This window comes from Callithrix jacchus, chromosome 5, assembly GCF_049354715.1.
Source record: "Callithrix jacchus isolate 240 chromosome 5, calJac240_pri, whole genome shotgun sequence".
NCBI lineage: Eukaryota > Metazoa > Chordata > Mammalia > Primates > Cebidae > Callithrix > Callithrix jacchus.
Window position 1 is genome coordinate 21,910,334 of NC_133506.1, and position 26,292 is coordinate 21,936,625.

The 26,292-nt window shown below is 37.4% G+C and overlaps 1 protein-coding gene across 9 annotated transcripts in view; it reads left to right on the forward strand.

The window, feature by feature from the left end:
* Positions 1-26,292, forward strand: part of MACROD2 (mono-ADP ribosylhydrolase 2) — a 2,068,485-nt gene that overhangs the window by 834,162 nt on the left and 1,208,031 nt on the right. The window contains exon 1 of one of the 9 annotated variants that reach the window (XM_078371390.1): positions 1-26,292. This exon is cut by the window's right edge and continues 23,465 nt beyond it. The exons of the other annotated variants lie outside the window; for them this stretch is intronic. The gene's annotated coding sequence lies outside the window, so the exon portion shown is untranslated. 9 annotated transcript variants of the gene reach the window in all.

Genomic DNA, 26,292 nt, shown 5'->3' on the forward strand with positions numbered 1-26,292 from the left:
GCCAATATTCAACATTCTTAAAGAAAAGAATTTTCAACCCAGAATTTCACATCCAGTCAAACTAAGCTTCAAAAGTGAAGGAGAAATAAAATCCTTTACAGACAAGCAAATGTTGAGATATTTTATCACCACCAGGCCTGCCTTACAGGAGCTCCTGAAGGAAGCACTAAATATGGAAGGAAAAACTGATACCAGCCACTGCAAAAACAAACCAAAATGTAAAGGCCATCGACACTGTGAAGAAACCGTATCAACTAATGGGAGAAAGAACCAGCTAACATCATAATGACACGATCAAATTCACACATAACAATATTAATCTGAAGTATAAATGGGGTAAATGCCTTAATTAAAAGGCACAGACTGGCAAATTGGATAAAGAGTCAAGTTCCATTGGTGTGCTATATTCAGGAGACCCATCTCATGTGCAAAGACACACATAGGCTCAAAATAGAGGGATGGAGGAAGATTTACCAAGCAAATGGAAAGCAGAAAAGCAAAGCAGGGATTGCAATCTTAGTCTCTGATAAAACAGACTTTAAACCAATATAGATCAAAAAAGACAAAGAAGGGCACTACATACTGGTAAAGGGATCAATGCAACAAGAAGAGCTAACTATCCTAAATATTATGCACCCAATACTGGAGCACCCAGATTTGTAAAGCAAGTTCTTAGAGACCTACAAAGAGATTTAGACTCCTACACAATAATAGTGGGAGACTTTAAGACCTCACTGTCAATGTTAGACAGATCAACAAGACAGAAAATTAACAAGGACTTTCATGACTTGAACTCAGCTCTGGACCAAGCAGACCTAATAGACATCTATAAACTCTCCATGCCAAATCAATAGAATGTACATTCTTCTCAACATCACATAGCATTTATTCTAAAATCAACCACATAATTGGAAGTAAAACACTCCTCAGTAAATGCAAAAGAATGAAAATCGTAACAGTCTGTCAGACCACAGTGCAATCAAACTAGAACTCAGGATTAAGAAACTCACTCAAAACTGCACAACTACATGGAAACTGAACCACCTGCTCTTGAATGACTACTGGGTAAACAATGAAATGAAGGCAGAAATAAGTAAGTTCTTTGAAACCAATGAGAACAAAGACACAACATATCAGAATCTCTGGAACACAGCTAAAGCAGTGTTTAGAGGGAAATTTATAGCACTAAATGCCCACAGGAGAAAGTGGGAAAGATCTAAAATCAACACCCTAACATCACGATTAAAAGAACTAGAGAAGCAAGAGCAAACAAATTCAAAAGCTAGCAGAAGACAAGAAATAACCAAGATCAGAGCAGGACTGAAGGAGATAGACACAAAGAGAACCCTTCAAAAAAAATCAATGAAGCCAGGAGCTGTTCTTTTTTTTTTTTTTTTTTTTGAAAGGATTAACAAAATAGATAGACTGCTAGTCAGACTAATAAGGAAAAAAGAGAAGAATCAAATAGACACAATAAAACATTATAAAGGGACTATCACCACTGATCCCACAGAAATGCAAACTACCGTTAGAGAATACTATTAACACTTCTATGCAAATAAACTGGAAAATCTAGAAGAAATGGATAAAATCCTGGACACGTACGCCCTCCTAAGACTAAACTAGGAAGAAATTGAATCCCTGAATAGACCAATAACAAGTTCTGAAATTGAGGTAGTAATAAATTGCCTACCAACCAAAAAAATCCCAGGACCAGATGGATTCACAATCAAATTCTACCAGAGTACACAGAGGACCTGGTACTATTCCTTCTAACACTATTCCAAACAACAGAAAAAGAGGGACTCCTCCTTAACTCATTTTATGAGGCCAGCATCATGCTGAAACCAAAACCTTGCGGAGACACAACGAAAAATGGAGAATTTAGGCCAATATCCCTGATAAACTTGGATATGAAAATCCTCAATAAAAGACTAGCAAACTGAATCCAGCAGCACATCAAAAAGCTTATCCACCATGATCAAGTCAGCTTCATCCCTCGGATGGAAGGCTGGTTCAATATATGCAAATCAATAAACGTAATCCATCACATAAACAGAACCAATAACAAGAACTACATGATTATCTTAATAGATGCAGAAAAGGCCTTCAGTAAAATTCAACAGCCCTTCATGCTAAAAACACTCAATGAACTAGGTATTGATGGAACATATCTCAAAATAATAAGAGCTATTTATGACATACCCACAGCCAATATCATACTGAATGGGCAAAAACTGGAAGCATTCCCTTTGAAAACTGGCACAAGACAAGGATACCTTCTCTCACCACTCCTATTCAACATAGTATTGGAAGTTCCATCCAGGGCAATTAGGCAAGAGAAATAAATAAAGAGTACTCAAAAAAAAAAAAGAAAGGAAGTCAGATTATCTCTGTTTGCAGATAACATGATTGTATATTTAGAAAAACCCCATTGTCTCAGGCCAAAAACTCCTTGAGATCATAAGCAACTACAGCAAAGTCTCAAGGTACATAGCCAATGTGCAAAAATCACAAGCATGCCTATACACCAATAAGAGACAAACAGAGAGCCAAATCGTGAGCAAACTTTCATTCACTATTGCTACAAAAAGATAAAATACCTAGGAATGTGAAGGATCTCTTGAAGAACTACAAACGACTGCTCAAGGAAACAAGAGAAGGCACAAACAAATGGAAAAATATTCCATGCTCCTGGATACGAATAATCAATATCATGAAAATGGCCATACTGGCCAAAGTAATTTATAGATTCAGTGCTATCCCCATTAAGCTACCATTGACTTGCTTCACCGAATTAGAAAACACTACTTTAAATTTCATATGGAACAACAACAACAAAAAAGAGTCCTTATAGCCAAGACAATCCTAAGCAAAAAGAAAAAAGCTGGAGACATGACACTACCTGACTTCAAACTATATTACAAGGCTGTGGTAACCAAAGCAGCATGGTACTGGTACCAAAACAGATAGCTAGACCAATGAAACAGAATGGTGGCCTCAGAAATAATACCACACATCTACAACCATCTGATCTTTGACCATCCTGAGAAAAAGAAGCAATGGGGAAAGGATTCCCTATTTAATAAACGGTGTTGGGAAATCTGGCTAGCCATACGCAGAAAACTGAAACTGCACCCCCTCCTTACACCTTATACAAAAATCAACTCAAGATGGATGAAAGATTTAAAGGCAAGACCTAAAACCATAAAAACCCTAGAAGAAAACCTAGGCAATACCATTTAGGACATAGGCATAGGCAAAGACTTCATGACTAAAACACCAAAAGCAATTGCATCAAAAGCCGAGATTGACAAATGGTATTTAATTAAACTAAAGAACTTTGGCACACACACAAAGAAACTATCATCAGAGTGAACAGGCAACATATACAGAATAGGAGAAAATTTTTTGCAATTTATTCACGTGACAAAGGGCTAATATCTGGAATCTACAAGGAACTTAAACAAATTTACAAGAAAAAAACAACCTCATCAAAAAGTGGGTGAAGGAAATGAACAGACACTTCTCAAAAGAAGACATTTATGTGGCCAACAAACTTATGAAAAAATCTCATTATCACTGGTCATTAGAGAAATGCAAATCAAAACCACAATGAGATACCATCTCACACCAGTTAGAATGGCGATCATTAAAAAGTCAGGGAACAACAGACGCTGGAGAGGATGTGGAGTAATAGGAATGCTTTTGCACTGTTGGCGGGAGTGTAAATTAGTTCAACCATTGTAGAAGACAGTGTGGCAATTTGTCAAGAATCTAGAACTAGAAATACCATTGACCCAGCAATCCTATTACTGGATATATACCCAAAGAATTACAAATCATTCTACTATGAAGACACATGTACACGTATGTTTATTGCAGCACTGTTCACAATAGCAAAGGCTTGAAACCAACCCAGATGCTCATCAATGTTAGACTGGATAAAGAAAATACACCATGGAATAGTATGAAGCCATGAAAAAGAATGAGTTCCTGTCCTTTGCAAGGACATGGATGGAGCTGGAAACATCATTCTCAGCAACCTAACACAGGAACAGAAAACCAAACACTGCATGTTCTCACTCCTAAGTGAGAACTGAACAATGAGAATATAGGGAGGGAAACATCACACACCAGGGCCTGTTGCGGGGTGAGGTGCAAGAGGAGGGATAGCATCAGAAAAAATACCTAATGTAGATGACGGGTTAATGGGTGCAGCAAACCACCATGGCACATGTATACCTATGTGACAGACCTGCACGTTCTGCACATGTATCCCAGAACTTAAAGTATAATAAAAAATAAATAAAAATAAAAAATGTTTTTAAAAAGAAAATGACAGTGATTCACTCAGAATCATAATCTGTGTCTGAAGTTCCTTTTCCCCTCCTTTATCTTTCTGCACCGCTGCAGAGATAGGAAAAACCAAAGTGTTTTTTCTGCTCTCACACATCACTCAGCACAACGCTTCTCACACCAGATGTATGGGGGTTTCTCTCCACACACCAAGTGATCAGTTCTCTAGCAGACACCAAGTGGGTGTCCTTCAGTTCAATTTAATTCTGACACTCTCTACCTGGAATAAGAGTCAACCCCACAGATTAAAAACTCAGTCCCACAAGACTGCCTCCCACTTTAAATGCTAGTAGCAAGCCCTGGGTTATGTCCTGTACTTCCGATCTGCTGGCTATGGATTGAGGTTTCCAAAACCTCCTTCTCAGGTTCTATTAATTTGCTGGAGTGGCTCACAGAACACAGGGAAACACTTTGCTTACATTTATCCAGTTATTGCAAAGGATATTTTAATTTTAATTTTTTATGGAGTCGATATGATTTACTAACAAGTATTAATTATTGATCTTGAGACTTCTGAAATATTTTTCATTGACTTCATATTTTAATATGAAAATTAAGAATTCCTTAAAAAATTTTTTTTAAATTTTAAGTTCTAGGATACATGAACTTAATAGAAATGTGTGCCATGGTGGTTTGCTGTACCTGTCAACCCATCACCTAGGTATTAAGCCTTACATATAGTAGCTCTTTATCCTAATGCTCTCCCTGTCCCCTGCTTACCTCTCACCTCTTCAGGCCCCTGTCTGTGTAGTTTCCCTTCCTGTGTCATGTGTTCTCATTGTTTACCTCCCACTTATAAGTGAGAACATACAGTATTTAGTTTTCTTTTCCTGCATTAGTTCGCTGAGAATGATGGCTTCTAGCTTCATCCATGTCCCTGCAAAGGACATGATCTTGTTACTTTTTATGTATTCCGTGGTACATACACCACATTTTCTTTACAAAGGATATTTTAAAGAATACAAATGAGCAGCCAGATGGAAGAGATGCTTAGGGCAAGGTATGTGGGAAGAGGTGTGGAGTTTCCATGTCCTCCCTGAGTGTGCCACCCTCAGTATACCTTCACACATTCATCAATCTGGAATTTCATTCAAACCCTGTTCTTTGAGGTTTTTATAGAAGCTTAATTATGTAGTTGTCATTGGTTATATTATTGGCCATTGGTGATCCACTTAAACCTTCAGCTCTTCTCCCCTCCCTGGATATTGTAGGGTGTGGCTGAAGGTACCAACCCTCTAATCATGTCTTGAATTTTCTGGTGATCAGCCTCCATTCTGATGCTGTATAGGAGTCTCCAGCAACCAGGTATCTCATTAACATACAAAATACCCTCTTACCACTCCAGAATTCCAAGGGTTTTAGGAGCTGTGTGCCAGGATACTGGAAGAAAACCAAATAGGCATTTTTTTTTTTTTACAATAGATCACAATATCATAAACTTGGATATTTTTTTTACAATAAATCACAATATCATAAACTGCAACCCCAGCAACTTGGTAGATAATCGTTTAACATCAGAATCGAAAAAGTGGAAGATGAGCGCAGAGTACATTCCAGATCAGTCCTGTTTCATGTCTCTTTTCATTGTATAATCTGAAGTTTAGTCTCAAGATTCTGCCATCTCACAACTACCCATTTCTAAATGGAAAGTTTTCAGCTGGTTGCAGCCAAGAACCACATATGAGGAGGAATAAGAGACAGCAACCTTCTAACTTTTCATTGCTTGGCAACAGTGAATGCTTACAGTTTACCAAAAAATGATATTACAACTTTATGGAAATCATTTATAAAAGGGAGTTTGCAGATATTTTATCTTTGTGATAACACATTCTACTGATCAGTGGATATGTGACTAATCATTTTTGGTAGATACTAAAAAATTAAAGTTTTATAATAAGAGATGTAAATTAGTCATCAGTAGAGAGAAATGGGTGCCCTAAAACATGTAATATTTGGAGCTATAATGCCTTCTAAAGGAGGATATATTATTTTAACCATCATTCATTTAAGAAAAACTGTAGGTACTTACCATGTTCCAGGTACATGGCTAATTTCTGGGGCAACAAAAATGACTAAATTATTGTCATCCTTGCCCTTGAAGTACTGGTTAAAAGAGACAGATAAAGAAATAATTGCAGAGCATGGCACTGAGAAGGATGATAAAGGTTAAAAAAAATAAACGAGTGCCATATAGTTTATGAGACCACAGAAGAGGAAGTTTTCAGCTCTTAAGAATGAAAGGACATACACTGAACATTTATTGAATGAATGAATGAATGAATGGTGTTACCAAGCTAATGTCATCACAGTATTATATGCTATGTCCTGAAATAATAACCTGGAATTTTGCAAATAAAAGGGAAGGTTTAATGGAGTAGTCAAGATAGAATCTCCATTGCAGAACACTGGCCTCAAGGTGAGAAGGGAAGCTTTGATTCCTACAGCCCCCTAAAAATGTAGTAACATACTTTAAATAATGTAAGCTGCATGCTGTTATTTCCTAGAAAGATCTAGTTTGCTGGGGATGTGTCTAGGTGAAGCTTCTGCATGATAGCTTATTTCAAATTATATAACAGAGTATACATTTTAAAGAGAGCCAGCAGTGAATCTTTTGGAAAGAAAAAAGTTATCTTAAAAGTAGATGCATTTTGATTTAGGATTTTGCATGTCTGCTTTCATAAACAGGTTTCTATATCTGGTTTCCTACATTGAAGTTTTCATAGATTTAATATTTATTATAATATAAAACTTCATCTGTTCCCTGGAATTGTGTGTGTGCGTGTGTGTGTGTGTATACATTTATACGTGTGCATATTTATCTGCCAACATCTGAATTCCCTCCATAGCAATACAAATGTAAAATTAGTATGTCATTCATAGAGGTGCTGTTTAGTATTTAAATCTATAGCTAAATACTAATCTATTCTGTGAACAAGACTCTCTGGTATACCATAGCTCTTTAGCACATTATTAATGTTATGTTAGATATTTTAATGTCATTACTACAAGTTAGTAAATAAAATATCTAACATAATAACATTGCCAACTCTTTTCTCACATGAGTTCATGTAACCCTTATGATTTGCCATCTACACCATATTTTAAATGCCAGATATGAAGTTGGTCTTTTTTCCTAAAAACTCAGTGTTCTCACATTCCATTTGAGTCTTCATGTCTAATTGTGATATTTAAAGTAGGTCATTTAGCTGCCGATTTTGCTCCTAACTCTGGTCCTCTTAACACTATCAGATGTTCTTTTCCATCATATATTTTTTTCCCACTTCCAGTTGCAGAACCCACATTAAAAGTAGTTGAGTGGAAAATGGAATGAGCAATAAGCTCTCAGTTTGCTATTCCTTTGAGTAATTTTGCAGTGAAGGTACAGAAAGATAAGATGGTAGGTTTGTTGTGGGGGAAAGGAGGATAGAAGGAGAGTTTATCAAAAGGGAAAAAATAAACAGTTGAGGGATTTAAGATGAGAAGGAAAGAGGGAATGTCTGCTGGATTCAGTTCCTAGAGATGGAACACAGAGAAACCCACAGCCTTCGTCTCCTTTTATTTTCTCTGATTTCTAAAATACCTGTATTTTTATTTTTAACTTTATAATAGCAAAAATGTTGTTTAAGAAGTCAATAATTTGGCAGCCGGGCGCGATGGCTCACGCCTGTAATCCCAGCACTTTGGGAGGCCGAGGCGGGTGGATCACGAGGTCAAGACATCGAGACCATCCTGGTCAACATGGTGAAACCCCGTCTCTACTAAAAATACAAAAAATTAGCTGGGCATAGTGGCGCGTGCCTGTAATCCCAGCTACTCAGGAGGCTGAGGCAGGAGAATTGCCTGAACCCGGGAGGCGGAGGTTGTGGTGAGCTGAGATCGTGCCATTGCACTCCAGCCTGGGTAACAAGAGCGAAACTCCGTCTCAAAAAAAAAAAAAGAAAAAGAAAAAAGTCAATAACTCCTAACATTTTTAGGATTTATTAGTGTAGGGTACCCAGTATAAGGCAAGGACCCAGATCCATGGAGGTATCAGCATTAAAGAAGGTAAATTACAGAAGACGTTCAAAAGCTTTTAGAAGCTTATGTACTCCTTAATAGTTTACAGATTGCCTTATCTCCATTTCTCATCTGTATACATTGACCACATTTCCTCAATGTTTAACAGAGAACAGAACCTCTTCCATATGTTTTATTTATATGTGTGTGTATTATACATATAAACTGTATTTTTAAGGATACATTTAAATGTTCCCTTTCTCTACCTGACACTAATACTAAGAATGGAAAATGGTGATACCATTCAGCACGGAGAGGAATTGAGGTGCATTTTATTATTGAGTACATTCAGGTATAGTTGGACAAATTGGGTAATGGAACCAAATTGGATTATAGGAGATTCTGGCCTTAAAACTATCATTCTATTATGTCTTCTGATGAAATGTAATTGCATTTGAGTTGTGTAAACTGATAAAAAAATTGCAAAATGCAAAGTGAAAGATACAACACTAGTTACATGGAATAGCATGAAATAGAAAAAAACAACTCACCTAAATAAAATATTTCTTACACACTTAAAGCATATATTCTAACATTATATAAGGACGCATCTAAATGAATGCTTATCACTGAGCAATATGATTTCCAAAACGTTATTCAAAGACAGTTTGGCTGTTCATAAATCTTTTAATTTTAAACTGACGATTTACAGTTTTTCCTTTCATCCTCTTGTTTTGAATGCTTGATGTGGGAGTGCTAATTAATGTTAGAATTCTTAGCTAATGTACTTGTTGCTAAGCAGATAGAACTATCAGAGCATTTTATTTTGAAACTGTACTCTTTTTTGACTGATATAGCATTTGAAATCATGCTTGAAGAAACATTTCATGGCAGGGAACCAGTGCTCTTATGAAGAACATATTGCCCATGACCAGTTCACCGGTTCATTTATTTACGCAATGCCTATCGTTCCGGTGGCTCACACATCCATTGTGTTGAAAATCACATGTTAAAGATGTGAACACTAAATTATCTTATCAGGGTGAAAATATGCAATTTATACAATCATAAAACATGGAAGTTAATGGAAAGTTTACTTAGAACTGTACATTTTGCCTGCCGGACAGAAGCTTTTACTGACTGCTTGGGCTGTCTTAGCTGGATTACAGGTTGACTTCTGTATTCTCCATATATGTTTTTTTTTGTCTCAATTTGAGTTTCTTCAGAAGCAGTTTCTGTGCCAGAGGTTACTGTTTGTGTTGTTTATTTTATAGGTTCATAAAATACTCATTGGGAAGTGAGAAATGAGAAAGGGGACAGCAGTTGTGAGAAGTCTTGGAAATGGTTTAAAACCATGTCTCAGAGTTATCCAATCCAAGGGGCAAAGGAGGTAGGACATTTATGGACCAAGTCTTCAGTCAATGGCTGAGTGCCACAAGGTTTGAAGAAGATGTGATGCCCCTGACACTTAACAGCCTGCCATGCAAAAAGACACAGTAGTCTTTGAAGCTTCAGAGAAAGCACTGAGGCAATGAGAGACAATCACCTGTACTAGCAGTTGGACAACAGTTGGGGAACACTGAAGCAGTAACACATGGGTGCTCCAGGTGGGCCACCAAAATCATCTGCCATACCTTCTGTGGGCTTACATCCACCTGATGTGGATGGACAGAGTAGATTTTTTTGAGAGATATGGAGGACTTAGAAAGAGAAGGCTTGGGAGAGTTTGCACTGAAGGAGGGAGAAAGCAATAGCATTGCCTGTGCTTTTGGTTTGAAGGGAAGGGTAAATGTTAATGAAATAGCTTTTGAAGGCCTTTAGGAAGACTGCCTACATTTTGAAATCCTACTTCTACCTGCTGGCCAAAGATCTGGAGGAACCTCATCCTCTCATTATTTATTTATTTTTTTTTGAGACAGAATTTCGCTTTTGTTACCCAGGCTGGAGTGCAATGGCCTTCTGGGTTCAGGCAATTCTCCTGCCTCAGCCTCCCGAGTAGCTGGGATTACAGGCACACGCCACCATGCCCAGCTAATTTTTTGTATTTTTAGTAGAGACGGGGTTTCACCACGTTGACCAGGATGGTCTCAATCTCTCGACCTCGTGATCCACCCGCCTCGGCCTCCCAAAGTGCTGGGATTACAGGCTTGAGTCACCGCGCCCGGCCCTTCTCTCATTATTAAAGGAGTTGTGGGTGTCGATTTAACTGTTCTGGTATCTTAAGGTGGTGAGATTAGGAATAATTTTTCTTTCTTTTTTTTTTTTTTTTTTTTTGGTCTTCCCTGCTTTAGTTTTATAATTAAAAAGGAATTTTCTTATAAAAATACAGCCACTGTGATATCTTCTGCTGAACATGTGTCTCAGCTTACTCACAAGGTCAGGAAACGTGGGCCCAAGTCCTAAACTCAAGAAAATAGAAAAGACAATTTCATCGCCAGTGTAATTAAGTGAGCTTCCCTACAATATGTTAACTTAGCTTCTCATCTAAGTAATATGAATCCAGCTATAGTGGATTTTGGTGTTTATTTTAATCTTGTATTGTCATTAGCCAGTTTGTTACATTAGTTACCCTTGAGTATATTGTGGAAATGGATTTCTGTTGCATTTTTTTTTTTTTTTTTTTTTTAAGGATTTAGGGTATTATGCCTGAGTGAATTGGTTCATAGGGATTTTACTTACTCATTCATTGGGCGCTGCTGTGTTTTTGTTCTCTGTCTGGTTAAGCTGCTGTGTTTCTGTGTATAGCATTTGCACAGTGTTCACATGATGCTTGGGTACATGGGTGTCAGATTTTCATTATGCCCAGATGATGTGAGTTGCGTGGAAAGCCTCCGGAACTGTAAACTCTCATTTCCCCATCATGAATTAGGAAACCAGAGTTCTGCATTTTCATTAACACAGGGCCTTACATCCCAGTTCAGCTTACTACCTGCTAAGCCTCCTAGTCTGTTGGAAAATGTGCGTTGGCAGTTTTCCAGTCTTGCTAAGACTCATAAATAGATGCCTTTCATATGAAATGTATTTGCTTTGGCATATTGACACTGGAATACATTATTCTTTTAGCAGTTGAACAAATAAAAATAAAAATGATGGTTTCTTATTTTCAGTATACTAAAATGAGAATAATTGGGTTAATATCTTAATCTGGCAGTCATGAATCAGATTGTATAGCTACAACCACACAATTTGGTCAGATAAAGGGGTTCCAGGAATAACCTGGAGAGCTTACCGAAAAAAAAGAAAATCCTGATCTCTGAATACCATCTCTCTAAAATCATGATTTAATTGGTCTTGGGTGCAGCCTGGGCACCTGGATTTTTTTGTTCAAAGCTCCCAGATGATTTCAAACATGCAGTTGAGGCTGAGAACACTTGCTCTCATCAGGTGTACCAGAGAGAATACTTTTGCAAGCAAACAGCCTCACCTAATTCTTCCTTTCCCTTTTGTTTCTTCTAAGTCTAGTTCACATCTTTGGGCATAGTCCTTGACTAGAAGAGTGAGAGAACTATTGAATGGTCCAAGAAGATTAAGATGGCTTATTTTATACTCCACTTGATCATATAGAAAGTTAGGGAGAACACTCAAGACCACTGGGAGCTACTACGTAGGTGAATAGATTTGTCCAAAACTCCCTTTGGCACTCTCCAGCTTGCCCTGATGTACTCCTGAGTAAAGCCTATAGTGGACACTTACATTTCCAAAGACTTCGGTCTATTAAAGACTGCCTCATCTCATAGGTGCCTTAGACTAGACCTTGTACAAGTATAGGTGTTTTATTTCATGCCTCTAAATGGATATCTAATATCGTTTAGGATTCAGATGTTTATTCAGAAATCCAGGTATTTGGCATCTCAGAGATTTTAACAAAATGGCGAGAACAACATATATCAAAATATGTCTTGAAGTGATGAGTACCATAGACCTTTTAGAATTACATTTTCTAGCATCTTGTACAAAATAAGACCCTAATTTCTATAAAACTCGATGGACTTTAGCTGGGAATATGATGTCACTTATCCTTCAATGATTTTTTTTTTTTTAAAGAATTATACATGGATTTTTTGCCAAAGCAAAAAAGGGAAAATGTTCTAGCTACTGAAAGCACATAAGATATTGTTCCACTTATGATGGATAACTTCCCACTTAAGATGGGTATGTTTTAGGGTATTTGAGCCTTTTAAACATTGTGGATATAATTTGTATAATATTCTACTTAATAGTAAACTCTGCCATTCACAGTATCCCCTTTCTCACTTTTCTAGCTACGGTTTTGGTAAACCACCTGGTGCACTTGCAGTGCTATCATAAGCTATGGCTTGTCATTACAAGCTCTGGAGAGTGAGTTTCTGTTTTCAGTAATTATTAGGAAAACCATTTGACTATTTTCTGGTAGGTTTAACCTTCATTTAAGTGAGGTATTTGAATATTTTGTTGAAAATATAATCTTTCACCATAAAACTATCTGAATCTGAGATTTCAGTATAAAAGAAGCTCTTTTCAGTCATTGCAAAAAGTTAAGAACCTCTTGCAATTTTCCTCTGAAAAATAAAAATGTGCTTTTATAGAGCTTTTGATAATTATCATACATCTGTGCACTCACACACACCATTGTGTTCATATCCCATCTATGTCATTAGTCATCAATGTCATTAATCACATTGGATTTCATTGTATAGAATCTGGGTATTTCAGTCTAAAAAGAGTGCTGTCATTTGGTTACATTTAGGCAAATTTCTTCAATTTATAATCTGTAATGTGTATTTTGATCTTCTTTAACTGGATGGTCAAAGTACACTTAAATGGCCCCACCAAACCACTGAAGAAATACAGCAGTGATGACTGGTCTCTCTGGGTCTTTCCATGCTCAGCAGTTATAGAGGCATCATGTGATTATTTTTATGTAGTTAATCTGAGAATATGCAAAACAAATTATAATAAAAAGGTGTGGACTCTTACTGGATTATAGGTTGTGCGTATTTATTTTTCACCAGCAAACTTCTTATTTGTTGATCTCCTTCAGAAATATTTTCTTTTCCATTTAAAAATTTTAAATTGAGACCACAAACTCTTCTCCTTTTTTCATGTATAGCAATGCTTAAGTTATTTGTATTATGATTAATTTTATCTGCAAATAATGGAAATCCTAAAATAATAGTGGCTTAAACTTGGTAGAAGTTACTTTTTTATCCTTATGTTAAAAAAAAAAAAAGTATAGACATAAGGAATCCAGGACTGGTAGAGTGACTCAACTGTCATCAGGGAGCTGGGGTTCTGTATCCTTAGCACACTCAAGGTTGCCTCATGGTTCAAGACTGCTGCTAGATTACCAATCATCCCAGTAAGAAGGAAGCTAAAAAAGAGAAGTGGGGCCAGGCGTGGTGGCTCAAGCCTGTAATCCCAGCACTTTGGGAGGCAGAGGCGGGTGTATCACAAGGTCAAGACATCGAGAACATCCTGGTCAACATGGTGAAACCCCGTCTCAACTAAAAATACAAAAATTAGCTGGGCATGGTGGCGCGTGCCTATAATCCCAGCTACTCAGGAAGCTGAGGCAGGAGAATTGCCTGAACCCAGGAGGCGGAGGTTGCGGTGAGCCGAGATGACGCCATTGCACTCCAGCCTGGGTAACAAGAGCGAAACTCCGTCTCAAAAAAAAAAAAAAAAAAAGGGAAGTGGGAAACCAAAAGAGGTGTCCTCTTCTTTATAAAGACTTTTTCTATGAATCCCATACATCACTTCTGCTTAGGTCTTGTTGGCCAGAACTAACTCACGTGATCCTATCTTGTCGACAGGCAGGCTTGGGATGCTAGACTTGTGATTGGGTATATACCAGCCCAAATCCCAAATATATTCAGTGCATTTTTTGTTTTTTTGCTAAGAAAGAAGAGGAAATAGACATTGGGTTAGGAAATAGCAGTCTTTGCTGCCTTACTGTTGTCAGGTGTAAGATATGCTCAAGTTACTCCAAGCAGAAATACTTATATTGCTTATTGCCAGAGTAAAATAAATGATGTAAATAAAACTAGTTAGGGACTTGCCATATTGGCGTTCATTGTGGGGATTTATCTAAAAATGATGGGCTGCAGGAGGAGAAATACAGGGCCAAATACATAAAAATTTCCAACAACTATATGAAAATTCCAAAATTTATCTATATGGTAATCACCTGTCTGATGACTTCATTTATTCAGAATATCTTTAAGAAAGAGAGAGGGTTCTATGTTTGGTCAATTGTTTTGGTCAATTCAGAGTTGGTGAACAATTATAAACTTCCAAAGGTCTCAGCAAATACTTGGCTATTCACAGTATTGCACACTGTAGCTTCTTTAGACACTCTGCAGAATTCTTGAGAGTTGGTCATCAGTAGCACATGATAAAAAGGTGATTAAATCTTCTGGTTGTCTGTTGCTAACAACTCATCCAAAAATGTAGTGGCTTGAAACAACAATTACTGGTTTGCTCACAATTCCACAGTTTGGGCAAGACTCAGTGGGGATGGTTTATCTCTGCTCCATGTGCTATCAGATGGGGTAGCTTACCTGGATGGGCTGAAGGACCCCCTTCCATAATGGTTTAATATATATAGCAAGTAAGTCAGTGCTGGCTATCTACTGGGAGGTCTCAATTCTCCTCATGTGGACTCTCCACATGACTAGGCTGAGCTTCTCACAGAATGGCAGCTGATTTCAAAGAGGGATCATCTTGAAGAATAAGCATTTTAAGAGTACAAGTCCCAGTGTGCAAGCACTTATCAAGTTTCTGTGAATGTCTTATTAGCCAAATCTAGTCCCATGGCAATTGGAAGAGGCTACCCGTGGATGTATAAATACCAAGAGGTGTGGTTCTTTGGAGGCCATTAAAGTAACTTTCTGCCACAGTAAGTTTTCAGGCAGAAAAAATACACGCTATTTATTAAGGTACTACCATGTGCCAGTCACTGTCCTTTAACACAGAGCTGCTCTGCAAAAATAGTCTCATTGTCCCATTTTCCAGATAAGAAAAATCAGGTTCAAAATGTTTTAAATGACCTGCAGGAGGTCACAAAGCTCCTAAGTGGTGAGGCTCCATATTTCAGCCTACCTCTGAATAACTGCCAAGTCCTTGTTCTTTGCAGGGCCTCCAGCTGCCTTTTAAACGACATGGTCCATTGTCACTGCTGCAGGCACATCTGTCCTGTGAGCTTTCACTCTAAGTACAATAAAAGACTTACCACCGGATACATTGTTTTTTGAATTGACAACAAGGGAAAAAGATTCCTGAGCATTCTAATTAACCAAGTACCACTCCTGCGCTGCAGAGATGGCTACCAGTGAGAGCTGTAAAGGGAAAGTGCTTGGCAGTGAAGCAAGACAAGAAACCTGGTTCTTTGTGCTCTGCCCCATTGCAAGCTTTTTCCTAGCAAACCTGACCAGTAACAACAGTGTCTGAAGTCTTTTCTAGAAAGCTCTCCATATAGGTATCTTTTTCCTAGAGTAAGGGCTTATAACAAGGGCATTAAAATATGCTAATTTCTAATACTTTCTAATTGGCGTATCCACATATCAAAGCTTTCACTGGGACACCATTGTCAAAAAAAGTATGGGTCATGCACATGGCCGTGAAATTCCATTCTTTATATTTTAAGCAACATCAAGATTGTTCTTTTCCTTCGCCGTTTGGCAGATTAGAATTCCTCTTTAAAATGGGAGAAGTTAGTTACTTATCAAAGCATTTGATTAATTAGCTAGACCTGTCAGGCCAAACAGAACTAGCCAAGTCTTTTAAATCTCTTAATATCAGCCAATTTTCACAATAACTTGTTTCATTTGTGGCCTTCACATTTTAAATTCTTGCCCATTAGTGACCTGGTATTTGGGCTTGTCTGAAAGGAGAGCATCCATTGTGTTAAACAGGGCTCATTATGGATTAGAGGTTTTCGAATGGGGATGCCTATGCACAAAAGACTGCCCTCCCATTTTCCTCGGAATCGCTAATTGGACCTTCGCCTTGTTTTTACAAGCAAAGGCTAAGCTTCAATAAGGAGACAGGCTTTTATAATGCCACAGTTTGGGTTGTACTGAAGAGCTGGTGACCTATCATTATCAATACTGATGTGGAACTAAAGGAAAGCATGTGTTTGGTTGTGCTAGAGACAGTAAAAGTAATGGCTGCTTTTAAAACCAGTAAAACACTGAACTTGATAGAAGATGAAATTCATTGAATATATCACCCTGCAATAGCTCAATTCCATCAGTACTAAAATGCAATCACCAAACACTCAGAAATAAACACTAGTTTAAAAATAAAAAAGAAAGAAATGAAACACAGGCCTGTACCCACAATACCCATGCATCAACTTCTAAGAAAATAGATTTTTATATTCCCAAATAAATACACGTATTACTATATCCCCAAGGTTTTAGCATCCTCATTGTACATCAGGCTAATGTCTCTAATGCAAATGCTTTTTGAATTTTCCTTAGTTAAAATAAACTTCTATTTTGGTGTGTATTTTCAGCATGTTTTAAGATTCTGTTTGTGTTGCTTGCGGTAATTCTTTTTTAATTTTCTTTTCTTACAGAATTTACTGTTTATTTTCAAATTACTCCAGACCCTAATAGTCTATTTTGCTTTTGGCAGAATTCGTATATCTATTGAATTGCATTCTGTTTTGTTGAATTTCACTCAATGAGTGTCTCTCCAATGGCTTCTATCAGTGACAAAACATTAAACTGCTTCTTTAGGGCCTTTGGGTTGTGTTTGTAACATGTATCCATAATCAGCTGTCATAATAAGCCAAGCATCCTGATTAATTCATTGTACCCTCCAGTTGAAGTATTCACTGATGTAACTAGTTGAAATGCTGATACACAAGTTTCTACTGGTCTTAAAAGAAATGATTTTTCTGGTAGTTTTATCAGTTTTAACAATTCAGATTTCATACATTTGAGGTTAGAAAATTCAGCAGACAGCCTAAATGTGGCATCATGCTAATGGAGTCCTGGAAGCTGCTGGTGTTAAAATGAGTAAATTAAGGAGTCAACACTGCTTATTTAGGCACATTAGGGTAAAATAGTATGAGAGCTCGGACTTAACAAAAATCAATTCAGCACGCAGAGTGCACATCCATCAGGACTTTGTTATGATGTCAGGGTGAACAGCAATTCTGTTTTATTTTATAAAGAATACTACATTAGCATCATCGCATCCTTGGGTGGCCGCGACATTTGCTGTTATGGAACTACTTTTCGGCAGCCACGGGGCCCCCAGGGACTACTCCAACTACATTAAAAAATTAAGTTGGTATCAAATGACTTATTGAACTCTCTGTTGATATCCTTGGGATTTGGTTGTCAATCTGCACAGTAGTTAGTCTCCTTTCACAGCAACTGCATTAAGTAGGAAGTTGTAAGAGTTACTGACGATTTGAGCAAATTATTTTTCTCTATCCAGCCCCTACATACAACAATAGTAATAAACGCAGCTTGAGTGAAAAGTATATTCCAGGTATGGCATGGATGCTTTGTTTACATGGTATGTGGTTCTACTTCACAATAACCCCTAGGTAGATATTATGCCCTTTGTGAGATTTAAGCATTGCTTTAGTCAGTGAATCAAAAATCATAAACCGAAGCTCATGCCATTGACCACAATTATATAAAAGAAGTCTGAAATGTTCTTTTGATCTAGATTTTGCACCGCGAAAGACTTTGCAGATAATGTAAGTAATTCGTAACTGTGTTTTATTTTTATGTACCCATATTCTGCTTGTCAGGAAAAAAAAAGCTGTTGGAACATACTCTTAGCTGTGTTCCCTCTCAGAAAATATTAGCCTTCATTATTTAATTTTACAAGCCTAATTATTGACTAACATTTTAATAAACATTTGACATTTATTAGTAAGAATTCAAAATATATAACCATTTAATTTACATATTATCTAATATGAAATATATTGTCTCATATGAAATAAAACTTACATGCATGAAATACTACACTCTATTCATATTATCATGCCATCTTTTGTTTTTCTTTTCTTTGTTATTTTTTGATTATGAAATTAATGTGAATTCATTGCTAAAGCTTGGGAAAACATAATGAAGAAAATAAGGATGATATATACCACTTAAAGGTAAGCCCTGTCAATAGCTGATATTCTTTCAGAATTTTTTAATATACATTTTCTTCCGTATATGTATACAATTGTATGTGTGTGATATATATATATATATATATATTGTTTTGCAACTAGTCCATGCATTCTAAGGACATAGCAGAACTTATTTCACTAATTACTCGCTATTGGAAGTTGATTCTGAGCTATTGTGAAGATGAACAACATTTCTTTGACCATTCTTGTACATATAACTTCTATGAACGAGGTGAAAGTTTATGCATACTAAACATTCGGATATGTTGCCAAAATACCTTTCATAATAATGCCTATGTAAGAAGTTGCCTGATTCTCAACTTTACTTGTAGGATTAACTGGGACAGCATGGTCATTCCTTTCTTAATTCAGTCCTTCAAAGCCATTTGAGTGCCTACGCTGCATTAGGCACTGTGCGAGACACAAGAGATAGCACTGGTAGGAGACACATAATCCTACTGCTTACCTGGAATGTACCATTCAATGGGTGGAGACTAATCTGAAGTAAGTAACTGTACAAATGCCTTTCTAATGGAACTTGTGTAGTGAAGGAAATGTTACGTCATCGAACTGATCTAGCGTGGAGAGTCAGGAAAGTCTTCCTTGAAGAGGTGACATTTGATGCTTGAAAGGGGTCGGTGTAATGAGTTTAATATACATTGTGTTACATTATGCTAATAACCATTAACAGTTACATTTTTGCTGAAGAATGCTGTTTATGTTTTGGCACTTCTCAAGTCAGATCATTTTATTCTGTTTTATTGTTGGACCAAAAAAAATGGACTAGTTCTCTTTCCACTTCTCTTCCCCTTTTTGCCCCAATTCAAATTAACATGTGATAGTCCACCACTGTTTTTTCTTTCTTTTTTTTTTTTTTTCTATTTATTGTTACACAGGTAAACGTGTGCCATGGTGGTTTGCTGTACCTGTCAAGCCATCACCTAGGTGTTAAGCCCACATTCATTAGCTGTTTCTCCTGATGCTGTCCCTCCCACCGCTCCCTGCTCCCCCACCCCACTATGTGTTGCAGAACTATTTTTTAAAGGAAAAAACAGTCTCCAATTCAGAATAGCTGCATGTCTCCAGGATGAGGTTTCATCTCCCATGCAGTGTTAGGGTAGCTCAACACTACTCATTTTTTCCACCTGAGTTAGGTGAAGCTCTAGCTGCAGTTGTCTAATAATGATTTTTAAGCATCTTAAGCAAAAACCGGGGGGCATTGGAGTAGTACCATACTTAGAATGTGAATATTAGTACCTCCATAGTCTGACTTTCTCTCTCTGGAAACATTTTATCCATCACTGTGTCCACAAATGCCAAAATGACTAGTAAGGAAATGAAAATATGTGGCCCTTGAATGCAATTTGTGACCAACATTATTTTTTCTGATGAACAGAATATATATTTTTTCATTGTATCTGTTATTTTCTTTAGTCTCAGCATTAACTGTCTATAGACAAAATTTTGTAAGGTTCCTTGTTAAACATTTCGGAATGTGCTTTTTACTGTACAAAACTCTGCAACTATTATTTTCCTAAAAGTTCAATCATAAATTGGTAATTTATTATGATTAATTGATGCAGAAAAATTGTATGATATAAACTTCATGTCGAGTTGAGCCAACACCCCTATATATGAATCTCAAAGAGCTGTGGCTATTTGATTTCTTTATTCAAAGAAAAAGTGATTCATAACCATTGTTGATGCAAATATTACTGCTTAAGATGCAGTGGGTTTCTAGTTTTCTCTTTTCTGTGTAAAATGTATGCTTGGTTGACCAGGATTCAGTGAAACCTCTCATTAGGGTACTATGGTTCATTAAGGTTTAAAGAGGCATCACTGAAATTTGAATCGGCCATGCTGAGATTGCCAAGTCTCTCTGAGCGGTAATTGGGCTACATCATGTTATGTGCTTTACTTCTGCAATGGTTTTTAGAGTTGTTACAAAAATAATAATAATAGTGGTTAAAATCTGTGCTATGTAAAACATCGGCAAGCTTCTTAGTGATGGCATCTTTCTGTTTATAAATTGAGATTTAAAAAATCATATTCCTATAAAAAACATTCAAACATCAAATTTGAATATGATACTGAGTTTGTTTTTCACTTAGTGGACAGAGTATGTTAATATAATCTTGTTTCTATTTCATTTTCTCAAACTGGAAGAAATATCTGGTTGTGCCTATAGCACTAGAAAAATCAGTAAGTAATCTAGATATTGATTTACTGAATGCCCAACATGCAGATGGAGAGAAACCATATTCAGTATGTGACAATTCGGTTAAGAGTGAACTGAAACGAGGGTGAAGTTGCTAATAGGCAGGGCATTACTAGGCAGATGCACATCAGAGCCAGATGCACACGGGAAGGGCTTATTTCACCTACATGATAAAACCATTTGTATTCAGGCATTTGAGAAACAGCAATTTACCATAATTGGACCAGCCAAAAATATTTATTTTATTAAGACAAACCCACAATACTAGGCTGTCTGTGCTTTGCTGGCTAGAAAATGCCCTAGTAAGTCATAAATTTATCCTTAAAAACATATTTAAAAAAGAATCTTAACTGGCCTTCCTTGTACCTAGTTCAAATAGTTTTCTCTTTATGCACCATGAAATCTGTCCGTGTTGGTTGCTTTATCTGCACATTTCACTCTGGATGGCGGTTTGTAAGCCTACCTACCTACCTGTGCTGCTCTGTTGGGAGCCTCACTTTGCTCACCTCGGTTTACCCAAGTGTTACAATTCATTACTGGGAGGAACTGGCCACTGCTGTCACCTCACCACCTACCATAAGGCCTAATGTATGATATATATCTAATATATATTTGATGAATAAGTTAATTACTCTGGCTTCCTACCTGTGGTGCAGTGGCTGACACATGTATATCTGCCCTGCCTTTGTGAGTGAGTGAATGTATGCGTTTACCATTTGGGAATATTTTCAGTTTTATCAGCATGACTGTTTAGAGGCATAATCACAGACTTTTAGGAAAAAATGTTTAGGTAAAAGTTCTTTGCGGGTATCCTTTTGGAATATCCCTGTAAGGTTTGCTTTTTGTCAGTTACTCCCCAATCCTCCTGCCTACCTTAACCCTCCCATTAAAATAAGAGCAACAGGCCGGGCGCGGTGGCTCACGCCTGTAATCCCAGCACTTTGGGAGGCTGAGGCGGGTGGATCATGAGGTCAAGAGATCGAGACCATCCTGGTCAACATGGTGAAACCCCGTCTCTACAAAAATACAAAAAATTAGCTTGGCATGGTGGCACACGCCTGTAATCCCAGCTACTCAGGAGACTGAGGCAGGAGAATTGCCTGAACCCAGGAGGTGGAGGTTGTGGTGAGCCGAGATCGTGCCATTGCACTCCAGCCTGGGTAACAAGAGCAAAACTCCATCTCAAAAAAAAAAAAAAAAAAAAGAGCAACAACACGAGATACTTGGTGCATGCTGTCCTGCTGAGTTTTTGAGTTTGCCATCGTTTTTGTTTCTGCTTTTGTGCTCAGTAGTGCATGGCACTATGGTGCTCATGTAAGGTTCACGTTTCGCGATTGTTGTATTCTTCGGGATGCATCCTGACTATATTGGGTCCCCTTGAGACTAGTGTTGCGACCGAAAGAAGCAGCGATATAGTTCCTACCCTCCTGAACCTCAACTTCATGTCTTTGTGAGTTCTTTAACTATTTGGTCTTCACTGAATTGATCAGGCTAAGGAGGAAACAGGGCAGTGTCAAGCTAACCAGTCAGGTGAAAGTATTGTGTTTTGGAAGTAAGGATGGTTGAAGAATGAGAGGGACGGGAAGGCGGGAGTTACAGAGAAGGGGAGAAGAGCAGGTGTGCTAAGGTATGGAATGTTAGTTAGTGGAAAACTAGGTGCACATGTTTTATTATGATGCAGCCCCCTCAGTGCTGCCTCCTAGAGGGACCCTCAGAAAGAGCCACATTTGTTTTCAAGGCTTTCTGGAGTTAGACCTCTTTGGGTTCCCCCACTAGTCTCAAGGGAGCCCAAGACAGTCAGGAGGCATCCCCAGGAGATTGTAAATACATATAATTTAATTGTTATAATTATCTTTTTCCTGTTTGCATCTCAGTTAAACATTGTCAAAAATGTTGAGATGCTACTTCTCTTAGTTTCAATTTCCCCACAGAGCAAAGCCTGAGGTAAGACCTTGAGTGCAAGCAGTTTATTTGACTCGCGAGCCTAGGAAGTAGAAGTGAAGTAGAGGGTAAGCTAGGAACAGGGGTAAACCCAGTGAAGGATGTGCTGTTTAGGGGTTACCACTGTGGGCAGCTGAGGTACAGTCCTGCAGGGAACCCTCTGAAGAATCATGTAGTAAATGTAACCTCAAACCAGCCCATCTAAGTCACACTGTTCAATAGAACTTTTTGTAATGATGGAAACATTGTGTATCCACACTGTCTTCTATAATAGCCACATCTAGCTATTTGGCATCTGAAATATGACTAGTGTGCTTGAGGGAGTACATTGTTAGCATTAGTTAATGTTAGTTAATGTAAGTGTAAATAGCCATATATAGTTAATGACTGCTGGATTGTACAGCACAGGTCTAAAGGACAGGAAGTTCAGGCGTTTATCACCAGCTCTCGTTCCATATGTGGGGCTTTTGGGGGTGTGGGTGTTAACTCCCTCATACTTCCAACCTGCCCTGCCCAGGGCTAAGATAGCTGCCATGACTTGGGAGAAATCCCTGAGGAAGATAAGTTGAGAGAATCAAAGTCCTTGAGAGGAGACATTGCCTTGATGCAGGAAAACTGTCCCTGACAGCTGCAGAGGAAATTGCAGGCGGAGAGGATACACAGGAGGCACAAAATGCCTCTGTTATGCTGCCTTGTGAGGCATTGAAAAAGTGACAGTTTGGTACATTTAAATCTGTTTTTATGATTCTGAAGTATCAAAGTTCACATCCTAAGAAATGTAATTCTGGTAATAATCCTGAAGTTTCCAGTTAATTTAATGCTTTGAAACTTTTAATGTTTTCTAAATAGCTTTTTTTTCTCTTTTAAAACTTTAATTATTTCGATTTAACTCTAATTTAGACACTAGGACAAAACGGTCACCTCATTAGTAAGTAGTATTTTCTGTGTTTTCAGTTATTATATTTTGAAATGCAAGTGGAAAATGGCACCTGCCTTACATTTTTATTTTCATAGAAGTGCATTTGAATTGGTTTCAACCATCATAAAGACTATTTCAACTTATTTGTCACTAATGAATGCCACGCTTTGTAAATTGCATAAGCTAAATAAAAATACTATAATAAAAAATGTGGCACTCTAGTGATTCAAACTGTGAAAACGATGAGGCTCTATTTTCTTAAAGTTAGATTTAAACTATTCTATGGATATTTAAATTTTTACCCATTACATTTTCTGAGAAAATCTTGCTTATCCCTAAACATAGCCGTCAAGCTGTAAAAAATGTAGAGTTTATATAGATAAATGAAGCGAAATAATATATGAGAGTGTTGCTATGTAGATGTTAAAACAAAATTTACTCTTGCTTTTTGCATTTCTATGAAATAACTGTTTAGATGTTAGAAATAAAGGCCAAAATTTGCATTTAAATGGATATATTTTAAGAAGAAATGCCAATTTGTGACCTTTACCCTTGCCGCTAGTGTGAGGTTTTTTTTTTTTAGGATTAACAATCAAACTTCAGGGAAAACACAGGAAATAGAAGCGAATTGATAGAAAATGTTTAGTTTAAACAACTTTCCAGAAAACAGTTTTTATAGCCGGTAGGGAGGCCTAATTGGGCCTTGTCATGAATTAATTTAGTCATGTAAAATATATTTGATGTCTGCAATGATAGCGAAAGATTGATTCATAGTGGCATGAATCAGTGGTCCCAGTCACTGCAGACTCAGTGGAAATGAATAGTTAAAATTGGAAGGGACCAGTATGTTAGCAATCACGTTTCTAAGTTGCTTCATTCTATATATTTGTGTATGCATTTTAAAATCTTAAGAAGATAGTTCAAAATGTATTAGGGAATTTTTAAATTTGTAAAACCTACAGTGGGCACTACAATATATCTACCTGTGAACCACCACAGTTGCTGGTTGCAATTACTTTATTCTATTTCATCTTTCAAGTTGTATTAGCCATTGTTAGAACTCAGTGTGATTAGGGTAATAGATGTTAGGTACTGATTCAAAGTATGTTTTAAAGTATTCCTCTCTGTTCATTGACTAGTTCCATGTCTATGAGAATATGTGTATGTATATATTTATATATGTGTGTATATGTACATATGTATATGTATAGTAGATATAGATTGACTATATATGTAGAGACTATATATATAAACTCTCTATGGACATATGTATGTATGTATGTTTGAGTGAGTGAATGATTGAAAAAGAGATTGATTCATCAAAGCTTACTCTCCTCTTGCTGTGGTTTAATACAACTAAATGGAACATATTTTTAGTTTAGTTTTTGCTGTTGTATGCATGTAAAGTCCCCTATAAACTTTTTTCCAAAACTATGCAATTTCTGGCACTGCTGTTTCTCCTATTGTTACTTTTTATTTATTACTTGGATACATGGGGGGAAAGTCAACCTTTGAACTTCAGACCGTTCTCCCTGGACTGGTTCAGGAATCAGAGGAGGAAGGAGGGAGGATACATGAAGATATATATGAAGTAGGTGTTCTATTCAGAAATGAAAGAACATATGAAATATCAGTTAATGCCAGTTCATATGGAGTCCAAAATTCTATTTAATGTATCAGAGAGTCAATAAGGTCTGAGACAGGCCAACTGAAGTACCTTATTTAGAGGAAAGTTGGCCTCATGGAAATCTGTTAGTCATCACCTAGGCTCAACCAATGGGAAACTGATATTAAGTCAGGACATTCAGTCCTTGGTCTACTAGGGAGAAAGCTCCAGAAATCCGAGCTCTTAAAGTCTGAGTGAGGGTAAGGGCAAGTAGAGGGGGAACGACCCAAGGAGCATAGTCCCTGTGGGACTGACTCAACCTAATTGTAATTACTCGAGGTCAATGTATCTTTGAATCCATCATCACTTGCTCAGATACTGGACCAAAGCAGTTTCTACCACCACTGCTCTGGAACAGGGCATTTCACCATTCTTTTAGAAACTGGACCTTAAGAAACCAGTGGCCATTTCAATTCCATTTTGATATTTATTACAGATTTCTTAGTAGATGCCAGGTGGTGTGTTAGGTCCCATCACTCATATGGTCTTAGTATCCATTAGGGCTAAGTGGCATTTTCTTACCTCCATCTTTCGAATGTAGCTTATACACAAAAGTCAGGCAAGTACGTTATAGACATAGTAGAAAATGTTATGTCAAATAACAACCTGCAGTGAAAGATTTTACTGTGTCCTTTTGATTCCTATTTTTGCGAAACAGGTTTAAATCCTTAAATGGTCACAGAATTTCCCTAAGAGTAGATTGTTTGTAGGTATTAGACAATAATAACCAACCAAAAAAAAAAAACCCCACAAAACCCCAAAACTAATAAATACACAGAAAAACTGAGGGGTCCCTACTCAACAAAAATTTGGAAAAGAGTGGGTTAAACAGGTTATTTTACTTCTACTGCAAAGGAGGCTTTCAGTTTGCTGTTATACTGTAGTACCCAAGGGGGACTAATGTATGCAGAGCTTCCCAAAATCATTTGATCTGGGACTAGTTTGTATTGAAGCACCTGAAGTGACTGGTGTCCTATAGCACAAATTTGTTAAAATTCCAGTGCCCCAGTTTTATCCATCACTAGCAGAAGCTAACCTCAGGGAAACTCAGGGAGGAATGCTGG